The following is a 13,206-nucleotide window of genomic DNA, read 5'->3' on the forward strand; positions in this document are numbered from 1 at the left end:
CCTCCCCCGCCCTCTCGCGTGCCCTTCGGCCACTTACCTTCTGTCCCCGCGCCCAAGGTGACAATCTCGGCGCTTGAATGAAACTCAGGAAGATCCTCCCAAGGTGGAGAAGAAGTTAGCTTCCCCTGCCGCGGGCAATGGAGTTTTCCTCCGTCCCATCTCGCTTCGGTTTCTCCCAGGTTCGCCCTGGGCTCTAATCTGGGATGAAGAGGGGCTATTAATGAAGATCCCTTAATTTCCGGCTGAGAAATGCCTAATAAACTTCTGGATAGCCAAAAGGGCTTTTTAGCACAACTTCATTTCTCAGTCCTGCTTTCTTCTAGCCCGGCCTTAATGCCACTCACAGAGCTAGCTCGCTTCCTATTGGAACGGGGCTCCGAAAGGCCGGCCTCTCACTGGCTGGGCGGCGCAGTGACGTCACCGCATGTCGGACACACCCCTTTTTACCCTTGCGCGCGCCGCGTCCGGTTTCTGACCTCCGCGCTGCTAAGGAGGGGACGCGCCAAAAAGCGGCTGAATCGCTCCGCTCCGGGATCCCAGGGAGATGAGAAGGAAGCACCCCGACGGCAGCTCTTCGACAGTCCTGGGGAAAGAACACCCCGCTCCTATTTCTGCTCGCGCCAGGCTCATGTTAAACCACTTTGCTTCTTGCAACTGGAGAGACAGGAAGGTTTTGAGAGTCACGGTCCCCGCTGGACCGGCGCTCTTCCAAAGAGGCAGATCCCTGGTGCCTGTGAACTTGGAGGCATCGAACGCAAATAACGCCCGTGGGAAACTCAAGGAAGAGTGAAAACGTTTAATGGCCTCAGAGTCAGACCCTAAACTTATTGGCCGGCGTTTAAAAATAAACCGTATCCACTTCTGTTGTCAACGGGGTTTCCTTCCGAGTGATCAGTTTGAGGATTGCTGACCCAAATTCGAGCACATTATTTGGAAATATATTTTCACGAATTTTTATAGGACCAATTTATTGTCAGAGTTTTAGGACAGATGTTTACTAGCCTCCTCTAGAAATAGATAACAGAGCAGAGTAGTAATTGTTTAATAACAGAGCAGAGTAGTAATTGTTTAGGATCTGTACAACCCACGCCTCCTTAATGCGCTCTCGTGCCGGTTTGAAGGACAGTCACACGTTGGGACGCGGCGCGCCACTCTTGACGATTCAATAAAACAGGAATCAGCTTTAAATTATCTGTTGGCAGAAAGTGGGGCGAACTGCACGAAGAAGAAGAAGAAGAAGAAGAAGAAGAAGAAGAAGAAGAAGAAGAAGAAGAAAGTCTTGCTAGCTGATGATAATGGAGGCGGATTCAGAACTGGAAGTGAAGAAAATACGCACATATACAACTGGAGGGCTGGCCAAATCCTAGGAGAGAGAATTAACCCCGCAATCCTCAGCACATCGTTCCCTCACTTCGTGTGTTTTCGGACGGCAGCCTGAAAGTGTTTCAGTTTCAGAAGCAAAAGAACGTGATTATCAAGAGCTCCCTTAGCCAAGGTCTGCCGCGCAAGTTTTCGCCTGGTGATGGAGGGATTACAACTTCTCTCGTTTTAAGTAAATAAGCACCGAAAATGAGCAAATAAAATGTGTAAATGTGCAGAGAGGTAATGTACAGGTGTGTGTGTATGTATCTACACACGCACACGCACACACACCTGCCTGGTTACACGGGATGCTTCTGTTGTCTTACATTACAATAAGGCAAGGCCAATAGAACACAGTGGGACTTACCTCCGAGTAAACACGCATAGGCTTATTTTGCTGCCAACCTATTATATACACTTGTCTGGGCTGTTCGTGTCAATGGGACACGTCAAAGGTTGCGTTGTTCATTAGTTGTTATCCAGCAGTGCTTTAAAAGCCCAGTTAAAATTCCCTTCGTTTCCGTTAGATGTTTGGATTAAAAACATCATCTCTACGGGTTTTTAAGGGACTAACTAAATAGAGCCATGGCTCTGCTTGCCTTTGGAAGATGACTCAGAGAGGCTGTTTCTTTTAAGGCGCAGAACGGTTTGGGAAAGCGATGCCTCAGACGCTGGATCCCGAACACGCGCAACCCGTTTCCAATATGGATAGGATCAAACTGCACAAGTAATTTCTCAGGGATAAATGCAGGGAAGGGGGTGAGGTGGACGAAGCCTGTCTAAACCCACAGGATATACTTAAAGCATATCTTTTATATCTGGTCTTTTGGGTTCATCTATTTAGCCCTATGGGAAGAGCAGGCAGGCGGCATAGTAGTGTGGATTGTGTTTGCTCTCTCTACTGATCTGAAATGAAACGTGCCTCTAAAGCCAATTATGTGCATGCTCAGGGGGGCAACTGACTAAGCAGCCACTGACTACTAAAATTTCACGGCCAGGCCCGGAAGACGATGTTTTGCTAAGGCGACTAGTGGCAAAAGAATTTCCTTCTTTTGCACAACTATTAAAAGCACCAGAATCCTGTTCCTCTCTATATATACAGAGAGAGAGAGAGAGAGCGCGCGCAGACTTGGGGACGTGATCCTTGATTTAATGCCATTAAGTGTTTAATCTACCCTGATCTGCTGTTTTGTTTGTCTGACAACGGCTAAATGTTATGCAGGTGGAGTTTTCGGATGGGGAAAAAAGTCCTTCTACAGAGGCGTTCCCCGTGGCTTAGAGATTTGTACGTCATAAAAGAAGGAGAATGTGGATTTCTCCGGAAGATTTTTATTTTGAAAAACTGTTTGGATCCCCACCCCCCTTTTCTAAATGGCCCTCGCCTTGAAACTTTGGACACAGGCAAGACATAAACATAATAATAATAATTATTCCAAAAATGTCCTCAGTCTGTCGCTTAATACGAACCCAGATCTTGGAGCCTTTAAGCTTCCAAAGATAGCGGAGACCAGCTTTCCCTTTCTTCCAGCCCTAAAGGGATGCAGGAAGAGATCACAGCTTCCAAGTTAAATGCGCTCTGGGGCAACGTGCCTTCCAAGGGAGCAGGCGCCTGAACTCGAAATACATTTAGTGGGAAAGCCTATTTGCCAATAGACTCCGATCCTAATGCATGCCTATGAGGGAGTTAAGTCTGTGAGACTTGTGTGAGTCAAAGTGTTTGGGATTGGCTTGCACCTTGGCAGTTTACAGCCGAGCTTAATGGTGGTAAATTTATTCTATTCCTCAAGAGGGTGGTAATCTTTAGTTTGTTTGTTTGTTTTCCCGATGCAAAAGTGATATCAATAAGAAACCAATGGCCTTCTTTAAAAGCCAAAACAAAACAGAATTCAACGCGTACAGCTTTAAGTTGGGTGGGTGGGAAAGGAGTGGACGGTCCAGGAGAGATAAATAAGACAGGCAATGCCATTCCTTCTCTGTGGGCCGATCTACACGCTCTGCCCAGCTCAACCGAATACTGTACTGAGCCAAGCCGCTCTTAATAAGGAGTGGGGGGAATCGGTTTCAATTCCAGTCGTGGAGTTTAGCCAGGGTGGGGATCGGGCAGAGAAGACGCAGCTCCCAAACGAAGCTATAATCGCTCCAGTAACAGACTGGAGGAGGAGATGATTTCGTTAGAGGTAGGAAAGGAAGTGCCATTAATTCCTTGTCCCCCGACGAGTCCTTCGCAGACCTGCGATTAAGGCCACCGATCGGGGGCGGGAGAGAGACGTTTCCATTGCGTCTTTTCCTCCCTTCCACTCTCCCGTCGCTCGCAGCAAACTCTCTGATCGACAGAGGGGCGAAAACCGTGTTAGGGCCGCGCCATCCCATCCCCTCGTACGTTGTCACTTGCGAGGCCGTCTAGGGGATTGAAACGCGCGAGCCTGAGCTCAGAAGGATCCTGCAGTCGCTGTGAGGGACAGGGCGGCCTGCAGGAGGCTTCCCCCGAAAAGAGACCCCACTGAGGTCAGGGGGGCTCAGTCCCAACCGAGTGTGCCAACGCGCCCTGGGCCTTTCAGGCCGACCCAGTGGCGTAGCGTGGGTTGTCAGCACCCGGGGCAAGGCAAGTAATTTCCCCCCCCTAACCCGTGGATTTGCGCCCCCTAACCCGTGGATTTGCGCCCCCTAACCTGTGGATTTGCCCTAACCCCAGATGTTGCGCCCGGTGCGGCCGGCCCCCCCTGCACCCCCCACGCTACGCCACTGGGCCGACCTGCTGCTCCCCGTCGCAACTTTCGACGGCCGTTTGGCCGCCTTGATTCGCGGTTGAAGCCCGCAAGTCTGTCCGCCGCGAAACGACAAGGCGTCGGGTATCTATGGGGATTTGGCTACTTGGAGAGGGGAAAGGACGGGAAACGGAGCCAGTGGATTGGGGCTTCACTAAGGCCCTGGGGGTGGTTCTAATATTGTGCTTTAAATTGTTGTAGCCCGCCCCGGGACTTAAGGGTGAAGAGGGGGTGATAAAATAACAACAAACACCACGGCTTCCAGCAGCAGCAACAACAGATTTAATCAATTCATTGGTACTTTGGGCTTGCGGGTTTAAACAGAATAATAGAATCAGAGAATTGTAGAGGTGTAAGGAACGGTCAGGGTCGTCTAGCCCAAACCCCTGCGGTGCAAGAATCTCGACTAGATCATACATGACAAATGGCCATCCAACCTCTGCTTAAAAGTCTCAAAGGAAGGAGAGTCTACAACCTCCCAAGGGACTCCACACCACCCTAGAACAGCTCTTCCTGTCAGAAAGTTCTTCCTGATGTTTAGTCAGAATCTCCTTTCTTGTCGCTTGAACCCACTGGTTCGGGTCCTAGCCTCAGGAGCAGGAGAAAACAAACTTGCTCCATCTTCCATGTGACAGCCCTTAAGATATTTGAAGATGGCTATCATACAAAACAAGAAGAAAGAAATGTGCTTACGTTGCTAGCTTCAGGATTGCCAACACTTTCAAGCGCCTTAAACTTTGGCTGCAAATTGTCCTTGAATTGCTGCGCTGGCTTTCCAGCGTGGCTGCAAAATGCTGGGCCTACGGCACTGCCACCCAGTGCCTCCCCCCCTCTCCCCCCCCACTGCTTTCTAGAGATGCACAAAGGACGCACGCAGGGCTCTCCTTTATAGCTGACAGCCCTGGGACAGCGCGCAAGATCAGTTGCAGGGACGAACCAAAGTGAAACAGACGAGCAGCCGAAGGGCTCCTCTTAGCAAGCAACGCTGACAGTCAGTCCGATCCACAACTCACGGAGCGACCCAGGAGCTTCAGATGATGGAGCTGCGTTCATTTGGATATGTGTTTCAGGGGACTTCCCAACCCTCGAACAGCTGCCAGATTTCCGGGGCCTTGGGGACAAAGGAGTGATGTCCAGCCAGGAAACGGATCAAACCCCAACACCCCTCCTTTGAGGAATTAAACATTGCTGCACTGGTGTCAGGCTGATTAAATGAAGTGGGATATATATCCCATATATTGCCGTGGTGCAGTTATGGAGCTTTAGGCCCCCTTCTTCAGAAAAAAGAGATGACGGCTAGCCATGCTGCCTTGGGGTGGAGGTGGGGGGCTCTCCTATTCATTCTGCTGAGAGGAGCCCTTGACATCACTGACCCAATGCAGAAAAATGTGCAATTTAGGCTGCCTGGAAAGAAGGGAATCCCATGAAGGGCAGTGGGGGGCTTAGCACCAAGGAAAAGTGCCTGCCCTGGTCCTCTAACTCTCACCATTGTCAATCCAGCATTGAAGACTGCCCACATTACTTTGGGTTGTGTGTTGTTGCCAATGGGTGGAGGTTCCAAAAAGTTCATTGATGCCTTTCAGGAGGTGTCAGAAAACCAAGTTTCCAACTGGTTCTTCTAAGTAACAGACAGCAGAATTACTGACAGATTTTCTTGAAAAGCTGCCTTTTTCAGTTCTAGCAGTGCTTCTCCTTAGGTGGTAGCTTTGATTCGTTTTTATCTCACACACAAGTTAAACTGGAATACTGTAATCACAGCCAAAATGAATCTTATTCCCATCCTAAAACAAAGGGACACTCCACCCTTACATTCTTAGATGCCACTCATTTATGTTTAAATGTATATCCCAGTTTTCTGCTGTTGAACAGAACCCAATGCAGGTCATAGTCATACCAAAACTGTAACAAAATCACAGGAAAAGAAATAACAACATAAAATAATGCACAAGCTTCCCATTCACTGGTTGCAGGGGAAAAAAGGGAAAGGCGGGGAATCCAAAAGATGCTTGTGTGGCAACACTTTTCTGACAAATATAGCTGGACCAAAATACTGTTTGACTGCTACAGGAACTGTGGGCAAAAGCTGTCCAACTTTAGGCTGCAATCATAGAAATGGGAATAAATTTCATTAAACCTGATGGGGCTTTCTTCTGAGTAGACATGTACACTGTTAACTTGCCATCTTATACACACCTTCCCACCTGCAGTAGGACGTGCTGCTGTGTAAATAGGTTCAGGGTGCACAGTACCCAATTCTGAAATATGTTCCCATTCTAAAGTCCCACAGTACATACACTACATTTGCTGTAGCCTAAAAAATGTTACTGCAGGCCACAAGGTAAGCAGCAGCACAAACACAAGTTGCAACACACACAAGTTATCTACAGGTCACCATTTCTCCTCCAAGTCACTCCATAATATCCTGCAGTCCATTCACAGAAATAAATGCAACTCTAATAAAAAGGAAGTGATAGATTAAATATTCATTATCAAAAGTTTCACGCTGCTGTTGCCCCCCTCCTCTCTAACAAATACTGAACAAATCAAAAAACATCAACAATTCCCAAGCTTTTTAAACTCCCCTCTCCTATCTGCTTACAAAGAGTGCTTTGAGTTGTTTGGAGGTGTAGCCTTGAAGGAAACAGCTTTGAGCATGCTCAGAACATCTCCTGGGTCTACCCAATAGGTTGGCCAGTTAATAGTAGATATATTGGCTGGATTGAGATATTGATAACAGGAGGGAGAGGAAAACTGTACAACTAGGGCAAATAGTCAGTAGCTCTGGCAAGATAAAATTCTCTTTTTCTGCCTGGAGAGAGATGGGTGAGGCCTCCTGTCCATAGCAATAGTTCTGGATTGAGATTGGCTGGCTGGCGCAGAGAGGTGGTTAGCCAGCAAACAGGAGATTGACAGAAGAGTATCCAAGACTTTACAGTGAAATGGGTTCTGGAGAGGAAAAAGTGTAGCTCTGAGATAAGGGGCGGGGAGATTTTTTTAAAAAATACAGGACATTTCACTTTATTAAATAAAATCAAAAATAAATAATGAAATGTTATGAAGAAGGAATAAAGTGCTTTCTGAATGCAGCCTTCGTTTACTTGGGAACCCAGGTAAATGTGTATAGAATTGCAGTCTATTAGTATCAGGGCTCATGGTGATGGTGAACCAGATGCCTCACTTAAAAAAATTAATCAGTCAATCAAACCCAGGGAAGGAAAACACTAGTGTAGCAGTAAATTGTGAAGTGTCGATCCATGCACATATATAGCATGGTGTCATGGCAGGATGACAGAGAGGAGGAAGTGGATCCAGGCAAGGGGTGTAGCTGGGACTGGGACACACTGGGGCAAGCAGGGAATGGGGAAGGAAGTACTCATGGCGTGATGGAGGATGGCGAGGGGATGGAGGTCAGTGTACAGGAACCAGAGCAGCAGGACCCATCACCAGAGCCAGAGGGCCCTGTCTTCACAAACACAGTGGGCTCTGAGGTGTAGGGAGCAGCAGGAGTGGCACTCTAGGAGGCAAGGGCCCACAACTCAGCTCCCTAGCTGGCCAGCTGGGGCTTGCTAGCTCTGGGAGGAGGGGTGTGATTCCTCTGCTGGAGTAGGCTTGGAACAAGTGAGGGTCACCTGCCTCATCAAGCCCAGATGCTGCAGTCAGCATGCAAAGTACCAAAGGGCAGCAGAGCTGAGGGGCTGTGCCTGCTCAACTGCCTGTGTTAAATGACCTTGGCTTGGATGTACCTGGACCTCTACGGGACTGTAGTTTGTGGGATGTAATCCATTGGGAGCAGTCAAGTACAGCATTCCTTGTTTTGCTAGAGTGGACATGCAAGGGAATGTTTGGTCCAGCCAGTGGAAACTTCCTGTTCCTCCTGGGGCATCCTTCTTTGCATGTGACTTGTAGGTGGGCATGGCCTTTCCAGACCTGGCTAAAGGTCCAGTCACATTGCCACTTTTCTCTCTTTCATCTTCCCTTTCAACTTGCAAACTTCCTGGACTGCTAGCCTGCAGTCACTAGGTCAACTCCCATATGGGGTAAACCTTTTCGTACATGTTTGTAACTTTAAGCCTAAAGCCTGCCTTCAGGGATCACACTGTGCTCTGCCTGATTGTAGGTAAAACTACTTTTGTTACTTATGGATAAGACTGTGGTGTCTTTATTCTTTTAGGAGGGATTCAAAAGGGGATCTTACCAGGAACACACAATTCAGTCTGAGCTAGATTGAATTGTATAATGGTAAAAGGCTCAGACGAGTCAGCAACTTGTTTTCTGCTGCGTAAAGGGGAATGCACTCTGCTAAGTAAAGGAATTTGCTAGTGCAAGTTAGGAAGGATATTAATAAACAATATATCCTCTCCTGCCACCCTCAACATTCCCACATACTTTGGGTTTGGCTTAAAGTTTTTTTCTAGTTATAGCAGGAACACTTGGGATCTCATCTGATTTCTGAAGGAACAGGAACGTTGATTCAGAGAAGAAAAGGGTGGGTCACTCATTTCACTAGTCTCAGGTAGAACTGTATTTTTGGAGAGAGTGCTTCTGGACTCTTGCAATGGTATGCATATCTCTCCAAGACTAGGTCTACCTATTTCAAAATATCAATGGGATTGCATACAACTATTCAAGTCTGTGATCAAGCACCATTTGCATTAATAATACTTAAGGTTGCCTAATCTCTTCTGAATTGTCTTCCTAATGTCCCAGGGAGTGGTCTGAAAGCCCATGATGTAATTCTACTATTCAAGATACAGAAGGTGGGAAGCCTAGGTGGGAAGCCATGAGTGTAGCATTTGTAGGCTGCTCTTGAGCAGCTGTGTGGTATATAGTGGAAAAAACCCCTAGACTTAGACTAGAAATACCTAGGTTCAAATTGCTACTCCTTGGTAAAGTTCCTTGGTGCCCTTTGGTCAATCACAGCTGTCAGGAGGATGAAGATAGCCCTTGAACCCAAAGGTCAATGTGTGAGAATTGGGCCAACCACAGGCATGCCAGGAGAAAAAAAATAGGATACAGCAAATAACTACTGCTACTAAAAATAATAAAATAACACCATTGCTCCCTGTGACAGTTGTCCCCAGCTCATGCAAATACAAAAACAATAATACAGTGGTACCTCGGGTTAAGTACTTAATTCGTTCCGGAGGTCCGTACTTAACCTGAAACTGTTCTTAACCTGAAGCACCACTTTAGCTAATGGGGCCTCCAGCTGCCGCTGCACCCCTGGACCACTATTTCTGTTCTCATCCTGAAGCAAAGTTCTTAACCTGAGGTACTATTTCTGGGTTAGCGGAATCTGTAACCTGAAGTGTATGTAACCTGAGGTACCACTGTATATGTATTTCTAAAAATAACTGCTTGGAAGAGAAGTAACATATATACAAAAAAGAGAGAACTGGGTTCTAACTGTACTCACTGAGTTACTTTGTTTATAATATTATATTTTAGTCTCAGTTCCCTAGCCCTAAAATGGGAAGAGTAGTCTGTTCTCTTGAGGAAATGAATGCTACACCCGATACAACATATTGCTTGCGCTCTGTGCTATTTGAAGTTTTATTTATTTGTTCCAAACTTCTAAGGAACATCTACAATTTGCATTCTTGTAACCCGGAGCTGAGAGCCCATTTTGAATGTAGATTTTAGATTTCTATACTCAATCCAGATGTACAACTGGCTTTGCCCTCTGATAGCATTTTTCTTCTACTCAGCACCTTTTGCTGTTCCTGGTAGAAATGATAATGAGAAAGTATTCCAGCAGGAGGAGCTGGTTTAGAAGCAAATGGATTCCATGGCAACTCCTGACTCTGCATGACACCGAGTAACAAGCCTCAGTGTTGGAAATTGCCTGCATTATCTTCCTTCCCAAGATCAGGTCTTTACGTAGGGGTTTCCTTGTTTTAAATCAAAGATGTTAAGAGTTTTGCATTCTGTGCACGGAGAAGCACAAAAGGGAGTGTCTGTCCACGTCAAAATATACACATAGGCTACTATCCATTGAGCTTCAGGGGTCCCCCCCGCCCCAATGCAGCTCTCAGATAATGATGATGATAATGATAATAATAATAGCTGAGAAATGCTCTGAATTTGGTCCCTTATGAAAGAAAGCACTTCTGTAGCAGCAGAAAAAACACAAGCGTTGATGAGGATCAGCAAAATATGAAAGCTGAATCACATTTGGATTGGGTAAGCGGTCAGCAGCTGCAGTACAACCTGATCTGGAGCAGCCCAGTAGGCTTGCTGTACTCTGAAAACAAGAAGATGCTCCAGTGAAAAACAATTAGTGCTTCCCCAAGGGGGCTATTCCATGAAACTTCAGAGGAGAAAAGCTGGGCAAGATGTTGCATCTTTGTAATCATCTGTGCAGGCTGGATGGGTATTTACAGGGGTGCTGCAGGCACCAACAGGTAAATGGCATAGGGTTGTCATACGTCCGGATTTTCCTGGACATTACTGGGATTTCAAAGGTGGAGTTGACGTCAGTGTGTGGGCGGGTATTTATGAAAAAGTGGCTTTGTCCTGGATCTTAGGCAAGTCAATTGAAAAATCACATTTTTAAAGTGTGTGTGTGTGTGTGTGTGTGTGTGTGTAAAAGCTCAACTTTTGGGATTGAAATATGGCAACCCTAAAGCAGCAGGACTTTCAAAGTAAGAGTATAGCAAGAGTTTACTCCTTCAACGGGTTGCGTCTCCCAATCTTGCTAAGCATTCTTTTTTACATATTGCCAGTTGGATCAGCCAGCCTCAAGGTGGGTGTGGCTCGAATTGCAGTTCAATAACAACTAATGTTTATTATGCATCAAACAGCTACTACTAAACTAATGAAATGACATTGTTGTGAACTTTTGGTGGTAGAAACAAAGCCAAACAGGGCCGCTGAGAAGCAAGGCGTACGAAGGAGGTTTGCAGAAGTACAAAAAGTCCATGAAGATTGGGCCTGCGTAATGGCAGTGGAATGTTGAGCATCAGCTGGAAACGGAAAAATGAGAATTGGGAGCAGGAATGGAATCCCCTGCTTGAAATGCACAATTTATGGACAAAGAGGAAGGTTCCTGCTACAAGGTGAGAATACACAGCAACATTTTGTTAACTACAGTGGTACCTCTGGTTGCGAACGGGATCTGTTCCAGACCCCTGTTCACAACCTGAGCAGAACGCAACCCATGTGTGCGTGTTCGCGGGTCGCGATTCGCTGCTTCTGCACATGTGCATGATGTTATTTTTAGTGTCTGCGCATGCTTGAGCGGCGAAACCTGGAAGTAACCCTTTCCGTTACTTCTGGGTCGCCGCGGGACGCAACCTGAAAACATTTAACCCAAAGCGACTTTAACCCGAAGTATGACTGTATATCCATGGATGAGTACCAGCACGGTCAGTTGCTGTTTCTGACATATAAGATAGCACAAGGAATTCATATTTTGTGATCGATAACTGTTCTGATTCATGTATTTTATTCATTTTACCTATATTGTTTTGAATCATTTATTTTACTTATATCTTTATTGGATTTTTTTCTGTGTTTAGGAATTGTTGTTTGTATCTGTTCATGCTTTATTGTTCTAGTCAGTTGCTTTGACCTCAACGTGGTTGTTGGGAAATTAGCATACAAATATGAAATCAAATCAAATCCATATTGCCAGAATGGCACCCCCCATGCAGAAGAGAGATACATCTTCAAGGGGGTGTGCAAGCTCAAGCTTTGCAGAAGGACAGTTGTTTGAAAGAAAAGCTGCCTCCCAAAACAGGCCAATGAGCAATGATTTCTGACTATTGGGAAAATTCAGAAAAAAACAGGAGAGGGAGAATGGAATGGAATCTATTGGAAGAGGGCTGGCTGACACTCTGAACAGAACCCTCAGCAACATTTTCGTTGCTGTTTCCATTTGTTACTCCTCCTTCTCCTGCTAATACTAGTGATAAAGAGCTTAATCTGCTTTGTGTTTTCTGTGTCTGCAAGCAAACAGATAAAATTCCATTTTTTCTTCAAATCTTTGTATTCTGTGCTTTAATTTGATTTGATACTTAGGAAACAGCCTTATAACAGGATGGAAGCCTTCTCCATCTTCCCTGGCATTGACTACCCTAGCTATGGTCTGAGAATATACCTTCTCAGGTATATTTTCACAGCCTAGGCCAAGGGCTGGAAACAAAACCAATATCTTTGTTACTTAACAGAGCCATGATCCTAGTAAGCTCCATGACATAGGACCCAGAGCTCTCTGACTTGACTAGATCTACAGATTACTGTTGTTCAGCATGTAAGCAGTGCCATATATTATAACATGGTTCCCATTATACAACTATGATTGTGTAATGGGAATTCATAAACAGTATGGTGCATAGGCATTTCTGGTTGGTCTCATATCATATCTCACAATAGTTATCACTGTTGCATTGGAACAAAGTTGTCACTTGTGGTTTGTGTTTCTATTATATGTGTTATGTAGTGAAGTTTCACCCTGGGCCAGCAGGGGGATACTGTATATAGTTTTCAATCAGGTCTGTAGATAGTTTTCCCTCAGGTCCGCGTCAGTTATTTTAGGCGGGAACTCTGGGCTGTTGTTGTTACAATGTTGACAGCCGGCTGCCTATAAAAGCAGGCCGGCTGAGCTGTTTGCAGTCAGTTCTATTCCAGCTTACGAAATAAAGAGCTACTTGGAGAAATCGCTGTGTCGTCTGCTATGTCAACCCACAACTTAACTCTGGCGACGAGGATGGGATTGATGGACATCAGAGCACAGCCAGATGCGGCCAGCCTCTGAACTGAGCTGAATCACTGAGCTGAATCACAGAGCGAAATCACTGAGCGAAATCACTGGACAGAACCAATTCAGAGCTGACTGTTCTGGCTAGAGCACTGTGTTCCATCCATCGCCCTTCACGCCGGCATCGGAATCATGGCTTCACTTGTGCCTCTACCGCCGTTTGCGCCAGCCTCTGAATCATGGGATTCCTACCTCGCTCGGTTCGACTGCTACCTCCAAGCCAACGAGCTGACAGCAGTATCAAAGGATCGGAAGCGGGGCCTATTCCTCAGCCTCTGTGGGCCTGAGGTGTTTGAGACGGCCCGAGCATTGGTTGCG

The 13,206-nt window shown here is 46.3% G+C and overlaps 1 long non-coding RNA gene across 2 annotated transcripts; it reads left to right on the forward strand.

Moving 5' to 3' along the window:
- The first annotated feature begins 3,383 nt into the window (after positions 1 to 3,383).
- On the forward strand, positions 3,384 to 5,324 carry LOC309338688. Of its 2 annotated transcripts, XR_014155023.1 has the most exons (3): positions 3,384 to 3,539; positions 4,329 to 4,489; positions 4,809 to 4,916. It is a non-coding gene; the product is annotated as an uncharacterized lncRNA (long non-coding RNA). The 2 variants fall into 2 exon arrangements; XR_014155022.1 differs by lacking the exons at positions 4,329 to 4,489; positions 4,809 to 4,916 and adding an exon at positions 4,984 to 5,324.
- The last annotated feature ends 7,882 nt before the right edge of the window (positions 5,325 to 13,206 follow it).

The sequence above is a fragment of the Podarcis erhardii genome (genome assembly GCF_964252035.2).
Source record: "Podarcis erhardii genome assembly, chromosome: 3".
NCBI lineage: Eukaryota > Metazoa > Chordata > Lepidosauria > Squamata > Lacertidae > Podarcis > Podarcis erhardii.